The following is a 16,784-nucleotide window of genomic DNA, read 5'->3' as shown; positions in this document are numbered from 1 at the left end:
TGAGCAAATGCTTTTATTTAAATTTGGTAATTGTAGCTTTTCAGCCTTTCCAGCTTTATTTTATGCATGCGTTCTTTCAGTGCTAGTGGAAGTGAACTAAAGAACTTGAACAACGACAGGCAGCAAAGTACAAGAACTGTGTACTCTGAAAGGGAAGACAACATATTTCCTTGACTTTTACGACCCCATAGTTCCCAGCAGAGTGTGTACAGATTATAAGAAGATATCTGTGACTTACTTTCTGACACACTTACAAAATGGTTGGTAGAATGCACATCTCAGGCTACAGTATCTTTCTCTCTTTAGCTTATATAACTACATATATATATATATAGCTTATATAACTATATAACATATATACATATATGTATATATGTATATGTATATATATATATATATATATATATATATATAGTCTATTTTGTATAACTACCTTCTGGCACCACTTTCAAGATTTTTCCTTTCATAGCCTAAGCCTGTCACAGTTAGCAATAAGCTTTCTCCATATATTATTAGCCTACTTAATGCCATATACACAGACTAAAATATAGAGGGTAAAAACCACATCTTTTATCTTATAAAATTTTTGAAAAATATTTGACATACTTATCAGTAAAATGATGATTATCAACTAAGTGTTAACTAAGAATTTCATCTCACAATACTAGTGCTACTTGGCATATATTATCTCATTACCACTATTTCACAGATGAAATAAATGAGGTTTAGAGTGGCTAGATGAATTGAAAAATATGACAGAGAAATCAAGAAGCATATTTTATTCCTATCTAAAGGGTATCTGAACCCAGAGTCTGCTCTCTTAGCTTCAAATTATAATTCCCCAAATATACTACATTAAGGTCTATGCACTATTGGGGATTCATAAGCTTCCAAGTTGGAAGAAGCCATTCAGGTCAATGATTTATGTTTTGAAAATACTTGTAAGATACTACATTCCTTACAATACTTTATAGATAATCTTGCAAGTCCCTTTCCATACAAAGATTAAAAAATAGATAAGCACAAACCGAACTGTGGTATATAGCATATTATCATGTATATTAGGTGTATTTACAATGGGTTATGGCATCCTAAAGAAGAGAGCTTATCCTGTATTGTATGTCATTTAGCAGAGAGAAGAGAGGGGGAAGAAAGAGATATAGAGGAAGAAGTGAAAGAGGTGGATGAGGAGGAAGGAGGAGAAGGAAAGTGGTAGGAGAAGGAAAGAAGAGTAAGAAGAGGAAGAGAAAAAAGAAGAAGAAACTCTTACTAACATTAAATGGGCCAGAGTCCAACAAAGGGGTTGAGAAAGAAAAGAGAGAAAATCAGTAATGACAGAATAAAGGGAATTAAGTGACATGAAGAAATGAGAAATTTTCAAAACTCTAAAAGCATAGACAAGAGACTACAGATATCAGATCCTGATTTTTGAAAAGAGAGACAAATATCTAAAACTTTTTTTTTTTTTAATATAGCCTAGAGTAGAAACAAATCCAATCCAAACAAGACTTCCAGTTGCTTGATGAAGTCTTTGGTAGAGATCAAAGGTATGATTAGAAGGCACTGAGTGCTAAAACAAGTTCAAAACAACTTAGAAATTGACACTTTCAGAAACAATGATTGAATATCCATTGTCCTGACTGTCGAGGGACAATTTTTTATTGTTATTTTTTATTTTGTATTTCCTTTACTTTCTTTACTTACTTTACTTTCCTTCTTTTTCTTTTCTCTTCTTCATATTATATGTTGAACTCTTTACTTAACATAGAATTAATCTTATGTATATAAAGTCAATTTAAAAATCATCTCAGTAAGAAGTAAGAGGGGAATAGAGAGGGAGGAGGTAGTCTATAACTGGAAAGCTGTATAGTTCTGCTTACAGTCCTACAGTCTTACTTCTAAGGGTACAGCCTAATATCATGTCATAGAACTCTAATCCCATTAAAATCGGTGGTAAAAATCCCATCTTAATTGTTAAAATAATCATATTAAATGTTAAAGTCAATACATTGATAGGTTTAAGTATAAAAGTGATCATATAAATAACATCAAGTGCCTGGTAATAAAAATAGAATTAAAAAGGAGGGAATGTCCAACATGGGAAGCAATCCACACAGCAGACTCTTAGAATGACATTCGCTGTAAATAACACTCTGACCTCAGAATTAACCCTTAAGGCTTCCTGGTCTGGCTCAAAGGCCTGGGAGAGCATTTCAGGCATGGAACACCAAGGCTCCGTGGCAAAACAAATCCTAAACGAAGGATCTCTGTGGGACCTCAGTGGAAAGAATGGGCCATCAAAGAAGGATGCACTTTTCTCTGAAGGGAGGAGAGAACTTCCACTTTGCTTATGTCTGTGTCCAGATACTGATGGAGTCTGTGGTCACAAAAGGCTTCCATAGCCTTGGCAGCCCATGGCAAGAGCCTCCGGTTATCACTGACATCATAAATAAGAGTGTTAATTGTTAAAGAACAACAGAAGTCACTGAGCACTTACTCCCCACGTAGGAACTTTGTCCTTAATGAGTTGTACTATGAGAATTAACTGCAAAACTTGTTCTTAACCTGGAATTTGTATGTTGTGTGTGTGGGTACAAACTGTTGAAATCTGTACTTAGCATAGAGTTGGTCTCCTCTGTATATAAAATTAAGCTAAAAATGAACCATAATGAAGAAGGGGATGGGTGAGGGAGTAGGAGGTAGGACAAGAGTCAGGGTGAGAGGGTGGGTAGGTAGAAAGAACCATTATATTCCTAAAGTTGTACCTATGAAAAATGCATTCATTAAATAAAAGCTTTAAAAAAAGAAAGAACTCTGGATTTCTTAAGGCATTGAATTTTGAATATGACATAGTTTTTATTTAATGTCAATTTTTTGACATTTATGAATTTTACCCAATGCCAACTTTAATGACATTTCATGTAGCCAGGTGCACTAATCTTAGTAAAAATAAAAAGCAATAAGGACAAACAACTGTTCCAGAGCAGATTTAAGGACCCAGAACCAGTAGGCAGGAAAGGTCCTTGCTAGGAAGCCCCATCCTTCCTCACCTCACAGTTCACGGACATCCCATGGCCACCAGGAATGGCCTCACCTGGTGACTCACTGCAGTTTCTCAGGCCTTCCTCTGACTGGCAGTGAAGCCATCATCACCGGTTTGACTTCCCTGTAGAGTTCACTACTCCTACCTCTGAAATGTTAAATTCAAGTGGAACTGTAGGAAGCAGGGATTATAGAGCACGCTTGTAGGAGAAGTACGCATTCTGTTGGGACGTTTTACAAGTGAATTTGTAACTTAACAATAGAAAGTCACCTTTCAGTAACAATCAATAGAAATAGCATGGTTTTGTTGTTATTTGGTAAGTTACAATATATTGTGTTAAAATATTACTTCCCAAGAACTAATAATTGCTCCAACAAATTCTGTTTTATATCTATTTCAGTATCATACTCTCATGAGAACTTTATAAATCTGACTCTAATTAGAAAATCTTTAATATCTATTGCTAAAAGAGTCTCAGAATCCTTTATTAATTCATGATATGATTCAAGCTAGCTGTGAAGTTATGGGAATATGAAGATTTATAAGTAACACTGACACTAGATCTCTTATGTAATTTAGAGCAAAGGGCTATATCATGTCAAACAATGGGTCAAGACGCTGAGGTGATAACTTCTGAATACAAAATGGTGCAACTACAGCAGAGAGAGGAAGAAGAATATGACACAGATCCTACCTCATAGAAACAAAAATAGGCACAACAGAGGAAGGTATTTTTAAAATGGTGCTAAGCACTTTTCTCCAAGCTTTACGATACTTTCAAAGGCTTTAATTGGCTTGCTTCCTTTTGGTTACTGAGAACTTAAAGTGATTACAGCAACTTGTAAAGTGCTGTAGGCAAATGTTTTTATGCACTTAGAAAAAATACTTAAGGAGAAAACACATTAACTCTTGTAAGGGTCTTTTCTCGGAGGACTGAATCTTAATCTTTGGTACCTAATTTAGAAAAAGCTGTTTAATGTAAATATTTTCTCAAATGGTACAATGTGTGTTATACCATAGCATTCTGGTTCCACATTAAAATTATGTATATACACATATACACATACCAAAGGAAATATGACCACTGGTTCCCTGATCGACAACCACAACTAGTTGGAAGAATTAATGTAGACCAGTTTTCTAGTCTCTTTGTTTAACCATTTCTAATACTACTCTTTATATAAAATCTTCTTCTTTTCAACTTCAGTAACTACTATAAAAAGAATTGAAAAAAATTTATTCTGAACCCTTGTAACACTGTTAGTTAATTCACAATAATGACTGCTCTGAAGAGCTAAATGGCGCTGATATTACTCGTAACAGATAATGTGAGATGTTGAGTAGCATTGGCAAGCTTCTTTATGGAAATTCACACCAGGCATTTTTATCACCATGGAAACACTTTTTCCAAGTTTTTAGTGTTTAAGAATTTCATTAATCTTAATCCTCAATGAAGATACTTAGAGGACTCATGCATATAAGTAAAATTCATAAGAGAATAATTTCTAGAACTCCCTAAGTTATTATAAGAAATAAAACTTTCCTGTAACTGGTTAGTCATTGTTCTCCTGATTATGCTAGGTTGGTAAATGCACACTTGTAGCATGTCAAATAATCAACAAGTGTTTAGTGACATTGACTGTTCTCAGTATATCTGCCCATAAAAATCTTTTCTCAGAAAACTGGAGCAACACTGACAGATAATCACCATGAACTCTCATTAAGATGCCTCTACTCATACACATGCCCCATCTACAGTTACGATAACAGTCCCTTAAACTATGAAACTGCGAAATTAATCTGTTTTAGGAGCTATGACTTTGAGTTAATGTTGTGACAGCTCTTAACTTTCATTTATTTATTTTAATTAGTAAGAAATTTCTAAGTCTACTAGGTTCCAGGTTCTGTTGGAGACAGTTCATTTGGTGGTTGGAATGAGAAGGTTCCAAGTGATTTTTCCTCTACCTCCACTTTGCTGTGGTGGAACAAGTGACAAAGACAAGAATGTACACTAGGAAAGGGACCTACAAAGTACTCTGATAGCACAGAGAAAGCAAATTTGGAAAAATGTATTCCCATTGTCTTCTTTGACTTGCACATCACCTCAACACTCCCCAAATCTCAGATCCATTTTCAAAATATCTCTCCAATTGTGTTTTCTATGTGCCATGTATTATGAATTCCCCTATTCTATCCAGAAGCACAAGTTGTTCACTTAACCCTTGTTTGTGATGTTACTTTGGATCAACAGCTGAATGCTCCATTTCTTCCCTGGGTGGTAACTATCTCTTCATGATCTTCATTTTCAAATACTGGACTAAATACCCTTTACTAACTGTGTCAGGTACCTGTTTCTATAATATATGGCCAACGTGCTAAAGCAAGAAAGACCCAGCATGGTCAGATGTACAGTATTTCAATTATTTGTTGCCTCCTCTCAAACTTTTTAGGAAGCCAGGATCAGCCAACCAGACGACAAGGAAGTCATCAATCTGAAGTAATGAGAAAATTTATCAGATGATCCATTTTACTTTCTGTTCCTATACATCAATCTCCTTCAAAGGTCCGTTAAGATTCAATCAAAAATTTCATCCTCAAACCAAGATAGAAGAACTTCAAAGCACAGAAAATAACAAGGTTAACAGTAACAAAATGCATCTTCTCTGGAACATGAGGCTTTGTTGATTTGGCACTTTAAATCTGTCTTTTAACCATTATCTCACATGAGTTATTAGGGCTAAAAAACATGCTGCATTAAATCATTGTATTTGCAAACTCAAATCTCACTGCACTTTCACAATTTTACTTCTCTATTAAACTATTTCCCAACCCTTTTTCTCATGTGCATATCTATTCATTTGTCTGCTTTTCATTTCAGTGCCTAAATATTCTTATTTGTCATAAGTATTTAGATGAGGTGTTTTGGCCAGCTCCGCGGCTCACTAGGCTAATCCTATGCCTGTGGAGCCGGCATCCCAGGTTCTAGTCCTGGTCGGGGCGCTGGATTTTGTCCTGGTTACTCCTCTTCCAGTCCAGCTCTCTGCTGTGGCCCGGGAAGGCAGTGGAGGATGGCCCAAGTCCTTGGGCTCCTGCACCCGCATGGGAGACCAGGAGGAAGCACCTGGCTCCTGGCTTTGGATCGGCACAGCGCGCTGGCCATAGGGGCCATTTGGGGGGTGAACCAACAGAAAGGAAGACCTTTCTCTCTGTCTCTTTCTCTCACTGTCAAATTCTGCCTGTCCAAAACAAACAAACAAACAAACAAACAAACAAAAAACAAAAGATGAGATGTTTAGTACCATAAGAGTATCAGGTTGGAGATATATATGTTTGTATGTGTGAGTGTCATCTTCCAGAAAACTACTTCCAAAAGCACTGTTTAGAGACACTTAGGCAAAGTCAAATTTACAGGACTTGTTTCCTTTAGTCTCTTCTGTCCAATTAAAGGTATGATTTGTTAATCAGATCAGAAATTTGTTTCCTATTTTGTCCAAGTCTGAAGAGCCTTGGTTTGGTTAAATCTACTTTTGTTGTTCATTTTCTATAATTTTAAAATCTGAGGCAGGTATTGTTCTACAGCAGTTAAGTTACACTTAGGACACCCACGTCCCATCCCATACTGAAGTGCTTAGGAACAAGCCTGCCACTGCCTCCATTTCCAATCTAGCTTCCTGCTAATACACCTGGAAGTTCAGCAGCTAACGCTTCAAGTACTGAGTCCCCGCCACACACATGAAGTTCCTTTCTGCTGACTTCAGCTTGGCCAGCCCTGGCTATTGCGTTCATTGAGGAGTGAGCCAGTGGATGGAAAACATCTCTGTTTCTCTCTCTCTCTCTCTCTCTCCCTCTCTCTCTCTCTGTTTGTGTGTGTCACTCTCTGCCTTTTAAATAAAAAACCAGACATTTAAAACTTTTAAAACTTCAGCTATTTGTAGAGTATTAAACAGTTAAACAGTCTCCCAAACTGACAGAGCATAAGGAAATGTATTTTATTCGTATTGTTGAATTTATTTTCCTTTTTTGTTGTTGTTTTGGTCATATTTCAACCTATTCTTTCTAAGAAGAAAGCAGAAAGGAGAAACAACTGTCATTCCATATTCCTATAGAGAAACAATAATAGGATATGAAGTTTTTACACCTCAGTGATTTTCACTAAGAACTGAGCCTTGAATCACTATTCAGAAAATTAATGATGGGTAAGAAACCCCAACTGGGCATTTATAATTGCCAAAACACACGTGGGGATAAAATGCCCCAGTACTTTCCCAGTCACTAAATGGTACCATTAAAATCAATACAACTAACTGTTGGCTCTAGCTCAGTTTACTGTCCTAATGAGTTGATTTGGCATCCTTGAAACAGATTTCAACTTTTTTTCTACAAAGTCATGTTATTTTACATTTCATTTCCAAGCTCCTGGTCTTTTTAGGGCAGAGGAGAGGCAGTAGAGGGTTTGGAGGAGAATCTTCGGATTGTAAAAATTTAAGTTTGGTTGGTAATGGTGCAATTCTTCAGCAAAGAGAAGATGAATGGTAATATTGTTTTATTACTAACTTGGTATATTTTCTGGTCACATTTCCCTTCTCTCTTTCTCTCCTACTCCTCAGTGAATCCTTGTGATTCCCTGTTCCTTTTGCTTTTATCTTACTATTTAAAGTCTTACAGAAGCCCACATTCAACCATTTTGCTTTGAAATCACCCATTATTTCTTCCTATAGCATCAAAAGAAGAATAAATTCAACAAATTATTGACAGAAAAGTATATAACTAAATTACATTTTATAAAAACATGAAAGACTTCTAGTGACAACAGAAGGTTAGATTTTCAAGAGTAAACTTGATGAAGTGCCTATGAAGTTAAAGAGTTATTTCACAGAATAACCCATTATGGAAGCAAACTATTTTTGATAGTTGGGAACTTTTCCGTAAACTTTAATTCAGAAGTATTTGCAGCTGATTCCTTTATCTGCAACGAATTCAACCTAGTCCAAGAACATGAAGTTATTTTATTGGATACTCAACAAGCACCACACAGCATGTAAACCTTATTTTTTTGAATTTTGAAAATATCAATGTAGTAAAAATCTCACCTTAGCATCTCATGTATATGCAAGAAGTAGGAATTTCTTAGAAAAAAAAGCTTATTTTACATTTTAAGCCTTAATCTATGATTAATGTTCTTATCCAGTTAGGAATTTCAATCTCAGTGATATTACAAGAAATTATTCAAAGCTGTAGATCTGAGTACCAGGAAGTCCCCTGAAGCTATGTTTCCTAAAATGTCTAGTACCATGCTGTCTTGCTGAGGCCACCCTTAGGAAAGACAATCTTTGGACTGGCAACCTCTATACCAGGTTGACGTGAACTGCACAGGCATTCTTGCTTAGGGGTTGCTGCACTACTGCTGCCACAGATCAGCATATGGAAGAAGGGGCTTCAGAAAATTTGCTGATCTGTCTTCCTTCTTTCACCTCTGGTTTTAGGGAAAGTCACCTTCCTGCCTCTCTACGACATCACTTTTGTTTCTAACCCATTTCCAGAAAAAAAAAAAAAAAAAAAAAAAAAAAAAAAACAGAAAAACATCTTTGATGAATTAGGTCAGTAGGAACACAGGAATAACCATTGACCTCAAGTTGATTCTTTTTAACTTGACTAAATCATAGATATCAGGTCATAAAAACACACTGCTTGCTTGAAATAGATGAGAGGCTATGGAGAAAAATAAATGTTTTACCTGTACAAGTCAAATTTGTCCAAGATAACACAAGCGATCAACATCATCTTTTTTAATTTCAGCTTGTGCCAAGAATAAACATCCACAAACTTCAGGGAACACTCAGAAAGAAAAAAAAAATGCACTATTCTATAAATAGTGTTCAGCGCAGATCATAAAGTAAAATTCAATATGGCTGATAACTCTCTTGCAATGCTCTTCTCTCTTGCATCTCTTGTGGCACCTAGAATAACAGCTTACTGTGCTGTTTTATTGCTGTTCCTTAGTGGTGTTCATTGCTAGTTTCCTGTTTCGTTTGATTTCTATTATAGCTCCTCTTTGTGGTTCAGTCTGTGCCCCGTGCCCTTCTCCATCTTTTAAGTGACACATAGCCTCACAACTCCTTATTTTCTTTTTCTCTTAGATGTCTCCTCAAATATCCAATTGCCCACTTGATATTTCCTATTTAATTCCCCCAAGATATTTCATTCTAAATTCTTTTTTTTTATTTTTTAAAGATTTTATTTATTTATTTTATTTGAGAGGTGGAGTTACAGACAGTGAGAGAGACAGAGAAAAAGGTCCTCCCTCTGCTGGTTCACTCTCCAAATGGCCGAAATGGCCGGAGCTGCGCCGATCTGAAGCCAGGAGCCAGGTGATTCTTCCTGGTCTCCCATGCGGGTGCAGGGGCCCAAGCACTTGGGCCATCCTCCACTACTATCCCAGGCCATAGCAGAGAGCTGGACTGGAAGAGGAGCAACGAGACTAGAATCAACAACCACATGGGATGCCGGCGCTGCAGGTGGAGGATTAACCTAGTGTGCCACAGCGCCGGCCCCTCTCAATTCTTTTTTTATAGATTTATTTATTTATTTGAGAAGCAGAGTTATAGAGAGACAGAGAGAGGTAGAGGGAGGGAAGGAAGGAGGGAAGGAGGGAGGGAGGGAGAGAGAGAGAGAGAGAGGAAGAGGGAAAGGTCTACCATCTGCTGGTACACTCCCCTAATGCCTGCAGCGGCAAGATCTGTGCCAATCCAAAGCCAGGAGCCAGGCACTTCTTCCCACGTGGGTGCAGGGGCCTAAGGCCTTGGACTATCTTCTACTGCTTTCCTACGCCATATCAGAGAGCTGGATTAGAAGTAGAGTAGCCAGGACTCGAACCTTTCCTTTATGGTTGTAGAAATGGAATAGTGCAGTGTTTTACACATATTTATATGATTACCTATCTATCCATTCATCATCTAAAGACTACATGAAGAACTAGAAATTTTGTCTGAATTTCCATTCAAAAAATAGAATATAGCCCTTTATTCTTTCATCAGATACTTTTAGGCAACAAATATGGAAAAATCCTGAATAAGATATTATTTTTATATGTCATCTGATTCTGTTTATTGAATCCTCTTTTTTTATCTCACTCTTCTAGTTGGAAGAATGAGAGATTGAGCATATATGACACTGATCTAAGTAAAAGGTACGTTGGACTAGATTAAATGCCCTGAATTGGTGTCAGTTGAAATTTTGATTTCCAAAATTAAGTTTCTTGTAATATTTAACTAGTTTTCTAGTAACTGATTAAATATTGGGGAACTAGCTTCTCTTCCTACCTTCCCTGAGTCACATCACGTTCCTTTTATATGCATTTTAGATCTTGTCATCCATAGGAAAGGTAGGAGAAAGGGTATCAGTTGTATATCAATATAGAAATGGAATTCAACAAAATAAATCCAGGGAGTGGGGAGTCATTCATTTATATCAGCATATGAGGCTTCTTTTGTCTGTTTTTTTGTCTCACAATCATCATTTAAATTTCAGGCATTAAACCAAACAGAAAAGTAAAAGTGACTCATTCTCTGTTTTATTCCCCAATTCAGATAAGTCTGTCAACATACTAAAGCTTGACAAGGAATGAATACAAAATAAGAGGCATAATGAGAAAATAGTAAATATGATACAATAAGACTTGGCTCATATGGTAGTAGGGTAAGTCCTGAGTGCAGCGTGGATATGGTGTCTACCTAACTTCCTTCAATAAAATGAAATCTACTGGGGTTGGCCCTGTGGCATAGAAAGTAAAACCCCAGCCTGTAGCTAAAGCATCCTATAAGGGCTCTGATTTGAGTTCTGGATGCTCCACTTCTGATCCAGCTCTCTGTTAATGAATATGGAAAGGCAGCAGAAGATGGCCCAGGTGCTTGGGCCCCTGCACCCTCGTGGAAGACTTGGGAGAATCTTGTGGCTCCATGGCTTCAGATCAGCTCAGCTCTAGCCATTGCAGCCATTTGAGAAATGAATCAGCGGATTGAATCTCATGCACTCCCTCTCACGCTCTTGCTCTCTCTCTCTCTCTCTCTCTCTCTCCCTCTCTCCCTCTTTCTCTCTATATAACTCTACCATTCAAATAAATAAATAAATCTTTTAAAAAGATGCAATCTACCCACAATTTTAGGTTCTTTTACTGGCAAATTCCTCACTTTTTACATGCCATAGGAGCATCAAGAGCTAGGATGTCTCAGTGACTTGGATAACATTCTTATGTCCAGATCCATATATCCTTTGTACTGCATGTGTGTTGATTGGACAGGCATGGAAGTTTGAGGTGATTGCAACCTTATCCATGTCTGACTCATTATTTTCATCCATTCTTCTATTCTAGACCAGTCTAGTACCCTGACCTGATAACACACTTTAACCTAAAACACATTTAAATGCGGAAAAGACATAAGCATAGGAATATAAAACAAGTCTGTGTTCCAGTGCCTGGAAGTGAGGGTGAGGACAGCTTTAAAAGGATATGATCATATTGTGGCTGATGGAAATATTCGACATCTTGACTCAGCATTTGTCAAAATGTATAGTATTCTGTACCCAGAAGTGTGAATTTCACTGGCTATAAATTATACTTTTTTTTTTTTTTTTGACAAGCAGAGTGGACAGTGAGAAAGAGAGAGACAGAGAGAAAGGTCTTCCTTTACCATTGGTTTTCCCTCCAATGGCCGTCGCAGCCAGCGCGCTGCGCTGATCCGAAGCCAGGAGCCAGGTGCTTCTCCTGGTCTCCCATGGGGTGCAGGGCTCAAGCACTTGGGCCATCCTCCACTGCACTCCTGGGCTACAGCAGAGAGCTGGCCTGGAAGAGGGGCAACTGGGACAGAATCCGGCGCCCCGACCAGGACTAGAACCCGGTGTGCCGGCGCCACATGGCAGAGGATTAGCCTGTTGAGCCACGGCGCCGGCCTATAAATTATACTTCTAACTCAATGAACATACTAGGAAAAATTATTTGGTAAATCAATCAATAAATATAGCTTATAGCCAATAAGCCAGATAAAGTTAATGTATCACCATTGGTCACTTGCTTTGTATTTTAGGCTATTATATAAAATACTATAGAAGTATGATAAAAGGTGTGACATCACAATTCATATCAACTTTTGATTATCTTGCATTGGATCATCTTCCTGTAATAAAGTACATATAGGACAAAGGTGAGAGCAGAGATGACTGGTAAACTTTTGATGGTAAGTTGCCCAAATAGTGAAACAAATTTTTACATTGGCTCCTAATCATCAATATGTACTTAGAAAAAAAACCTCAGTAATCAAAAATGTATCTAAAAATATTCTATAGTTCTGCTGAAATTCCTCTGTTACTTGCAGGTAGTAGATTCAGGAAGGATGGTAAGAGGCCCTTCTCATGAGAAAAGCTCAGTGGTTAACAATTAAAAAGAATGGTGGATAGAGTGTTAAATAAACAATACACTTGATCTATCCATATAAGAGATCTTCAAAAGGTTCATGAAAAATGAGTGTTATGAAAAACATATAAAAATGGGTTTCAAAAATTTTTGCACCAAAATAAACATTATTTAATTTCACTTTTTTCTCAAACTTCCTAAAGTGCCCTTATATATCCTATTTTAGTTCTTGTGTCCTTCAAGAAATGATAAGAGAAAAAACAAGAAAGTTCCAGAAGAAAATAACTGGCTTCACTCTTGTAAAATCCCACGGCAGTCAAGCCACAGGCATTGCTTCGAGCAACACAATTACTTACAATGTACAAGAAAGTTCAACTGCTCCCCTCAGGCACTAGAGACCAGGGGCCTTCGCATTTGCCTTTTCTGTTAAAATAAAATCCTGCACATTTTCTATATTATATAAAGAAAAACAGTTAAATGTTGAAAATTTATTTTCCATTGACCTTTCTAAAGCACCAATTGACAGACACTGCTCTGTTTCCAGATTTTGCCAAACACTGTGCTTGCCCTGATTGTTCCATGAAGTGGACAGACTACATTCAAACAGTAGTCTTTTTATGCTGCTTCTCTAAGCCTGAAATTCAGCTTAGATCAATGAAGTATAGTCTCAAAAACAGTTTAAATATCTCCATTGTACATAAAGTAAAATGTGTACAAGTGTATCACGGTAAATACATGTGGCTCAAAAGATAGGTATGATAACTACAAAGCCATCTCATATCTCAATGAATCTGTCCTTGATATCACCCAACTCCCCTTCTTTTTAACACTGTATTCTTAAATAGTTGTATCATTTAAGCTTTCCCAGACATAAAAAGAAAGAAACAACATTGAGTTTTACATCCACAGTTAGTGAGTTTCATTAGCAGAAGTCAGTTCCTAAAGGCTTGAGCTCTTCTGGGGAAACTGACAGAATCACATTGCTAGACTATTCCAAAGGCTGCAGCAGGGTCTTTGCACACACCACTGGACCTGCCAGCCATGAGTGGACTTGTCAGAGCAGCACAGGTCTCCATGGTATTCCTCTATCTCTCTGACTGCAACAGGAGTAGAACTTTTTTCTCCACTATGAATATATATCTGGACTGTCAAACCTCTTATAATAGTATGCTATTTTAAGTATATTCAACAAAGATGTTATGCGACTTAAAAAAACTAAATACAGAGAAGGGATTTTTGGCTTTGACATATAAATGTGGATTATGCATATGAACACTTCATTTGAAAAGAAAAAAAATTAAACCTCTCAAACAATTAAAACCATTTGTAAAACTTGGCGGGTTTTTGTGTGTGATTCTGGATTTTTTTTTTTTTTTTTGGACAGGCAGAGTTAGACAGCGAGGGAGAGAGAGAGACAGAAAGAAAAGTCTTCCCTTTTCCATTGGTTCATGCCCCAACAGCCAGTGCGTTGCGGCCGGTGTGCTGTGCCGATCCGAAGCCAGGAGCCAGGTGCTTCTCCTGGTCTCCCACGAGGGTGCAGGGCCCAAGCACTTGGACCATCCTCCACTGCACTCCCAGGCCATAGCAGAGAGCTGGACTGGAAGAGGAGCAACCAGGACAAAATCCGGCGCCCCTACTGGAACTAGAACCTGGGATGCCGGTGCCACAGGTGGAGGATTAGCCAAGTGAGCCGCGGCACTGGGAGACATATGGGTTTAATTACCTATTAGATCATCAGATGGAAATATATAGTAAATGGATAGAAACAAACTTCATACACTTAGGAGAGAGGCAGGAATTTAGGTTTATATTCACCAGACAGGACTACTTTTTAACATTTAAATAAAATTGTTTTGCCACAAACAATGAAACATGTATTAAAACTGGTTTCCAGGATTATCTAAATAACTTTTTTTTTTTTTTTTGACAGGCAGAGTGGATAGTGAGAGAGAGAGAGAGACAGAGAGAAAGGTCTTCCTTTGCCGTTGATTCACCCTCCAATGGCCACCGCGGCCAGTGTTCTGCGGCCGGCACACCCCGCTGATCCGCAGGCAGGAGCCAGGTACTTATCCTGGTCTCCCATGGGGTGCAGGGCCCAAGCACTTGGGTCATCCTCCACTGCCCTCCCGGGCCACAGCAGAGAGCTGGCCTGGAAGAAGGGCAACCGGGACAGAATCCGGCGCCCCGACTGGGACTAGAACCCGGTGTGTAAATAACTTTTTTAAAAGATTTATTGATTTTATTTGAGAGTCAGAGTTACACAGAGAGAGGAGAGGCAGAAAGATAGAGAGAAGTCTTCCATCTGATGGTTCACTCCCCAGATGGCCACAACGACCGGAGCTGCGCTAATCTGAATCCAGGAGCCAGGAACTTCTTCTGGGTCTCCCATGGGGGTGCGGAGTCCTGAGGACTTGGGCCATCTTCCACTGCTTTCCCAGGCCATAGCAGAGAGCTGGATCAGAAGTGGAGCAGCCGGGACTAGAACCTGCACCATATGGGATGACGGCGCTTCAGGCCAGGGCATTAACCCACTGCGACACAGCTCCAACCCCCCAAATAACTTCTAAAACATAATTTAACTTTCTTCACATTTATTTAAATGTCAAGCTTTCGTAGATAATGTTAGCCACAATACTAAATACTAAATACACAATACTAAATCCTAAAGACTAAAATTCTCATTTTAGAGGTTATTCTATATTTATATATTAGAGGGCTCTAAATTGACGTTCATCAGAATGCCTTTCTGTAAGCCCTAAAATGTGTGTCTCTATGAAGCTGTTATTCTCAAATATTCTGGAAAAATTATGAATGAAGCATATATGAATCCTTCTTCACTTCTTGTACAGTATATCAACTTGTCATGTAATCCATAATGGTCCACCAGCTGTGCTTCACTTCTTGTTCTTTTTTTAAGATTTTTGAAAATGTATTTGAAAGGCAGACAGAGAGAGAGAAAGAGATCTTCCATCCCCTGGCTCACACCCCAAATGGCCGGGGCTAGGCCAGGCCGAAAGTGGGAGTCAGGGGCTTCTCTGGGTCTCCCACATAGCCGCAGGGAACCAAGCACTGTTGTTTTCCCAGACACATTAGCAGAGAGCTGTATTGAAAGTGGAAGTGCCAGGACTTGGACCAGAGTCCACATGGATGCCAGCGTCATAACCTGCTACCATAGTGCCGGCCCCAAAGTTCTTGTCCTCTTCAGATATAGTTGAATGCACCTCATAAAGCAACAGCTGGCTACAGCTTCTCCACTTCTATATTAATGACTCCAATTGAGATTGCTCACTGTTTGATCTATACATTTTGACTAAGTTTAGCCTCCAGAAAAGGTGTTCATGAACCTGCAACTGATTCACCAGTTCTGCCTTTTTCTCTCTAGTCTTTTTAAGATTATTTTCCTGCACAAGCCCATTTTGGAGAGCACTGCACGACCTAGTCTCAAGGGACCTAGAGTCACATGCATTGAATTACTGAAGGTATTTTTCAAATATGCACTTTCTTCAAATTTGCTATGTGTTTAAAAAATTCTTGAAATTCTAGTTTTCTGCTATGGAAGAGGGTTGCTTCTGCATTATCTCCTTGAAGATATTTTACCACACTGTAACAGGAATTAAATGAAGATCTTGTTTTCCTTAATCTTTCTCTAAGTGTTGCACTCATAGACTCTGTAAAGCCCTCCATTTTCACAAAGCACTTTGTGTTGATATACAAAGCATCTTCTAACTGCTTCTCATTTCATTTAGCTGTAATTCATTCTTGCTATTTTTGCAGTTTTTGATTTACCTTCCCAAACAGGACAGCTAGTGTTTTCACAACAATTAACTGACTAGTATGTCATAGAAACAAGCCTTTTGTTGTTAACTAGAAAGAACCTTCAAAATCTGCATTACAGGCAGAGAGGAAAACAACAACTTTAGATAGTAATTTTTTTTTTTTAACTTTCATTGTGATGGCTTCATAATTAAAGGAGACAGGGCCAAAATATTGACTCAAAAAGAAGAATGAGACTTGTCAACCATCCTGAACCCTAAGGGCCACCTGACTAGAACTAAGCTTTAGGAAATAGGAACAGAGAAAAAATTTACACCCATCTACACAGCTTTTTGGTTGTTTGTTTGTTTTGTTTTGTTTTTGACAGGCAGAATGGTCAGTGAGAGAGAGAGAGAGACAGAGAGAAAGGTCTTCCTTTGCCGTTGGTTCACCCTCCAATAGCCACCGCGGGCGGCGCACTGCGCTGATTCGAAGGCAGGAGCCAGGTGCTTATCCTGGTCTCCCATATAGGTGCAGGGCCCAAGCACTTGGGCCATCCCCCACTGCACTCCTGGGCCACAG

The 16,784-nt window shown here is 38.4% G+C and overlaps 1 pseudogene; it reads right to left on the bottom strand.

The window, feature by feature from the left end:
- Positions 1-16,133, bottom strand: part of LOC133773442 (swi5-dependent recombination DNA repair protein 1 homolog) — a 163,908-nt pseudogene extending 147,775 nt beyond the window's left edge.
- Positions 16,134-16,784: the final 651 nt, after the last annotated feature.

The sequence above is a fragment of the Lepus europaeus genome, chromosome 14 (assembly GCF_033115175.1).
Source record: "Lepus europaeus isolate LE1 chromosome 14, mLepTim1.pri, whole genome shotgun sequence".
NCBI lineage: Eukaryota > Metazoa > Chordata > Mammalia > Lagomorpha > Leporidae > Lepus > Lepus europaeus.
The sequence above is the reverse complement of the archived record's forward strand: the minus strand, read 5'-3'. Positions and strand labels throughout refer to the sequence as shown.